The sequence below is a fragment of the Carlito syrichta genome, unplaced genomic scaffold (genome assembly GCF_000164805.1).
Source record: "Carlito syrichta isolate Samal-C Ts95f unplaced genomic scaffold, Tarsius_syrichta-2.0.1 Scaffold301945, whole genome shotgun sequence".
Taxonomy (NCBI): domain Eukaryota; kingdom Metazoa; phylum Chordata; class Mammalia; order Primates; family Tarsiidae; genus Carlito; species Carlito syrichta.
In genome coordinates, this window is record NW_007246041.1 from 56014 (window position 1) to 61530 (window position 5517).

Here is a 5517-nt window from a genome sequence, read left to right on the forward strand (position 1 = left end):
CCAAGTAGCTGGAACTACAGGTGCGCGCTACCACGCCCAGCTAATTTTTGATTTATGGTAGAGATGAGGTCTGGCCAAGTTGCCCAGGTGGGTCTCGAACCCGCGGGCTCAGGCAATCCACTCAATCAGCCTTCCAAAGGCGCGGGATTACAGGCTGAGCCACCAAGCCCGGCTTGCATTTTTGAGAATTTTATATACAATGACGTCAAATAGAACATATTCTTTTTTATCTGGTTGCTTTCGCTCAGCAAAATCATTCTGAAGGGCATCCATGTTGTGTGTATCAACAGTTCATTCCTTTTTATTGCTGATATTGAGTATTTGTGAATATGGACAATTGTGGATAAATCACAATTTGTTTATCTGTTCACCTCCTGATAGACATCTGGGTGATTTCAGTTTTTGGTTATTACAAATAGAGCTGCGCCGGGCTCGGTGGCTTAGCCTGTAATCCCGTGCCTTTGGGAGGCTGAGGTGAGTGGATTGCCTGAGCCCGCGGGTTCGAGACCCGCCTGGGCAGCGAGACCTCATCTCTACGATAAATCAAAAAATCAGCCGGGCGTGGTAGCGCATGCCTGTAATTCTGGCTACTCGGAAGGCTGAGGCAGAAGGATCGCCAGAGCCCAGCAGGTCGAGGCTGCGGTGGCCGGGAGCGGCCACTGCACTCCAGTCTGGGTGACAGAGTGAGACTCCAACTCAAAAAAAAAAACCAACCAAACAAACAAACAAGCAAAAACCAAATAGAGCTGCTATGAACATTTGTGTCTTTCTATAGACTTAAGCTTTCATCTTTCTTGAGTAAATACCTAGAAGTGGAATGGCTGGATTATACAGAAGGTATGTGTTTATCTTTTTTACAAACTGCCATACTGTTTTCCAAAGTAATTGTACTATTTTACATTCCCACCAGCAATCTATGAGAAATCCAGTTTCTCCACATCCTTTCTGTTGAAGATTCAGAGTGTCACTTTGATGAAATACGAGGGAGGGACCCCAAAACCCCCCCAGAATTATGTTATAGAGAGTGAGATCCTTGTAGTAGATAGGCTCCCCCTGCTAGGTGAGTGTTCTAGGAACCCATTAGCATCAGTGTACCTGCTAGCATTGTTGTGAGAGGCTTTGTTCAGGTTCAGTGGATTTTTTTTTTGAGATTCTTTCAATGCGTTTGGCCATTTCGTGGTGGGTGATTTCAAGTGCACCTGCCCATACCGTGCTGAGTGTTCAGCAGCTTTTGACCAAAAATGGCATGGCCCCTGCACCCCACTCTCTTTATTCACCCTATCTCGTCACAGGTGACTTTTTTTTTTTTGTTTCTCAAATGAAAAAATGTTCTCAAAGGGAAACGTTTTATGTGAAGGTGGTGAAACAAAAAGTGGCAGAAGCACTAAAAGGCAACAAAATTGACGATTTCAAAAACTGCTTTGAGCAGTGGAAAAAGCATCTCGATAGGTATCTTGTATCAAAGAGTACTTTGAAGGTGATTCAAGTTTAAACATGTAAAATAAATACACAATTTTTAATAAATAAGTCCCAGTATTTTGGGACAACCACTCATAAATTTGTTATACTTTCACCTAAAGAGAAAGAAAGGGTATTGTGTGATTTTGTGTTGTGTGTGTGTTTGGTAAATGAGTGCATGTAAATGATCTGTTATTAAATAATATGATTCTAACAAATGTTACCTGCTCTTAAAAATTCAGGTTCCTATTACCCTCTTATAGAAAATCACATCCTAGCCGGGCTCGGTGGCTCAGCCTGTAATCCCGTGCCTTTAGGAGGCTGAGGTGAGTGAATTGCCTGAGGCCGTGGGTTCGAGACCCACCTGGGCAGGCGAGACCTCATCGCTACAATAAAATAAAAAAATTAGCCGGGTGTGGTAGCGCGCGCCTGTAATTCTGGATACTCGGAAGGCTGAGGCCGAAAGATCGCCGGAGCCCAGCAGGTTGAGGCTGCGGTGGCCAGGAGTGGCCACTGCACTCCAGTCTGGGCGACAGAGTGAGACTTCAACTCAAAAAAAAAAAAAAAAGAAAAACACATCCTAATGAGAAGAAATAAGGCAATAAAGTTCAAGTATAAAAAAATTAGCTTCATACTTCAATAGCTAAGATATTTAACACATTAGGAGTAATTGTTACAAAGTTGTATGACAAAAGGACAGATGATACATTTCTTGACACATTTTTTGGTTTGAAATAAAAGAAAAACAAAGTGTGAAAATTGACATATTTCTTGGTGATACATATGTGAATTTCCATGTACTACTCTGGAAAAGGAATAGACTTTCACATGTATCAAACTCATCCAGGGCAGTGAGGCTAAGGATGTAAGTCACAGACTGAGCTACCGCATGAGCATTTCCTTCCTCAAGAATGATTGTTCTAGAAATGCAGAGAAATACAATATAGTAGAAGCATTTCTGTGTTTCTAGTATCTCACTGTTGATTTTATTCTGGAACATTTGTACAAAACATAAAGCCATTGCCTTCACTTCTGGCTGTACATTGCTCAAATAACATGGGGACTAACTGGTTAATAGTAGAGTACAGCTTCAAGTACAGCTCTTCCTGACAGAGCTAGCACCAGCAGGGTGCAGTATCCCTGCCAAAATGTCCTTGGGCTTTACTGTTGATGGCTTTATGGGTCAAGTAACCTTGAGGCAAAATCCCTTTGGTGGTTCAGTAAATAAAGTCTTGTTACTGCATGTGCTCTGCAAATAGAGTTAGGGCAATGATCCAGGGCTTTGGATGTTTAAAAGGTCTAAAATTTTTGAAAACCACTGCACAGTAGGACGATGTTTTAACCTGCTACTGCTGTGTTGTGTTCTAAAAAGTTTCAATGAACCATGAGCCATTCTATCCAATTCACGAGAAAACTGATGTGAATGGCTCATATTCAACATGATAAGGATCATCTTAAAACTAAGTAAAACTGACATAGGAAAATATCTTTTTGGCATCTTAAAGTGTTAAGAGAAAAAATAGTTTAAATTCAGTATGTAATTGCTTAAAAGTGGTATCAGTAGAAGAGAAATATTCTACGCAACAGCGGAGAGGAAATATAGAATGTACCTGTCTTCGTTCACTTGACATTAGCTCCTGAGTATTCTCTAAGTTTCTAAAAACTCATTATAATCACTTTTTATGATTGTATAACAGCTCATCAAAGGCATATTGTGAATCTTTTAAACAAATTTCATATTTTTTTCATGTTTTTGTAACTTAATGTTGTGGGTTTGAAAATAAGCAGAAAAGAATTGTTCCTATATTTGGAATTGTTTTTGTAGGATAAATTTCAAGAAATTGAGTTATTTTAATGAAGAAGATTAATCTCTTAGTTTTAATATCAAATGTTAAAGTGATTTCCCAAAAGACTGTATCAATTTGCTTCCCACTGGCAATAAATAAGAGCATGTTTCATTGAAATCTCACCAGGGTTAGGTATTTTATAATCTTTTAATATATGCTAATTTAATAAGGAAAGTGTTGTTTAGTTTTAATTACTTTTTTATTACTAGAGATTGTTTTTATTATTTGCTTCTTTTGCGTTATATATTCACACCATCAAACATTTATATCTTTTGAAGTAGTCATGTTTTTATTTATTGATGTGTATGAGCTTCTTAGACATTAAAAATATCAACCCTTGGTCTATTCATACAAAATTTACCACAAATGAAAATTCAGCACTTCTGCTTGGATCTCTAGTTCTAACATAACTATAGGCTGAAATATACTTAAAACTAAAACTAAGTCTAAACAAAATCCTTTTAAAAAATCAGTTCCACATTGACCTCTTTTCTTTTCTTTTCTTTTTGAGTCAGGGTCTCACTCTGTCGCCAGGCTGGACTGCAGTGGCAAATCACAGCTCACTGCAGCCTCGAACTCCTGGGCTCAAGTGATCCTCCTACCTTAGCCTCCTGAGTAGCTGGGACTACAGGTGTGCACAACCACAACCTGCTAATTAAAATTTTTTTTTTTTGTAGAGACGAGATCTGGCTATGTTGCCTAGGCTGGTCTTGAACTCCTGAGCTCAAGTAATCCTTCCGCCTAAGCCTCCCAAAGTACTGGGATTCTAGGTGTGAACCACCATGCCCAGCACATATTGACCTCTTTTCAGCATTTCCCAGTTTACCACTTCTTTTTTTTTAAAGATGTGGAATACAGTTCAGAACAGTTTACCACTTCTAACACAATATTCTAAGGAAGGTATTTTCTGCTGCATTTATATTTTAGCTATTTGTACTCGTGGCTTTTCTGTCTCACAAACTGATAATACCCTTTATGTTTTATAATGGATTGTTTGAGGTCAGGTTCCCTATTTCCAAGCCACAGTTTCACGCATAGGAAGTGTTGAGGTGAACATTGGAAGCGGGGAAGTGGAGGAAGCCGGACTGGGTGAAGGTGAGCTGTGATTTCCCAGAAATGGCTACTCAGTGTTGTTCTACCTTGAGACACAGTATCATTTTAGATTCCAGCCATGACATTGGATGAGGTCTATCCCTACACAGGGATCATAACCTCGAGGCAGTTGGCTCTTTTTTGGCTTACAGAAACTCCTAAACAGGGACTCAGTTGATGACTACCAGCCACCAACATTTCTGATAGCTGGGGTAATGAATGAGTGCCTCATTCCTGAAAGTGGAATCTGGGATAATGGACCATAGCATCCGCTACAGAATTGAAAGCACTGGCAAAACTTGCAGGTTGTTTTTTAGGTGGGATAGGGGGCGATAACTCCTTTTCTGTCACTTAGTGTCCAGTCTTTCATAGGCCTGAGAGAGTGAGTGTGGCTTTGTTCAACTATTCTGCGCTCAGGTATTTTCTCAATTCTGGGTCTTAGTTACCCAGAGCTTTACCTTCAAGCTTAGGATCAAGTTCAGGCTCTACCCAGGTCATAGAATTGCCCTTTCAGAAGTTCACGAAGCTCTATGTCTATGTGGGTTTTATCTGTTGTACACACACTTACTATATTGGCCTAAGAAGAGGCCTGCAGCCGGGCTCTATGGCTCAGCCTGTAATCCCGCGCCTTTGGGAGGCTGAGGTGAGTGGATTGCCTGAGCCCGTGGGTTCGAGACCCGCCTGGGCAGCGAGACCTCATCTCTACAATAAATCAAAAAAAATCAGCCGGGCGTGGGAGCACATGCCTGTAATTCCGGCTACTCGGAAGGCTGAGGCAGAAGGATCACCAGAGCCCAGCAGGTTGAGGCTGCGGTGGCCGGGAGCGGTCACTGCACTCCAGTCTGGGTGACAGAGTGAGACTCCACCTCAAAAAAAAAAAAAAAAAAGAAAAAAAGAACAGGCCTGCAGCAAACCCTTTAGATGTGATTGGACTCTAGGAAACCTGGCCTTCTCAAAATCACGATATACCACAACGAGCCTTAATTCTTTTTTTTTTTTGAGTTGGAGTCTCACTCGGTCGCCCAGACTGGAGTGCAGTGGCCGCTCCCGGCCACCGCAGCCTCGACCTGCTGGGCTCCGGCGATCCTTCCGCCTCCGCCTTCCCAGTAGCTGGAACTAC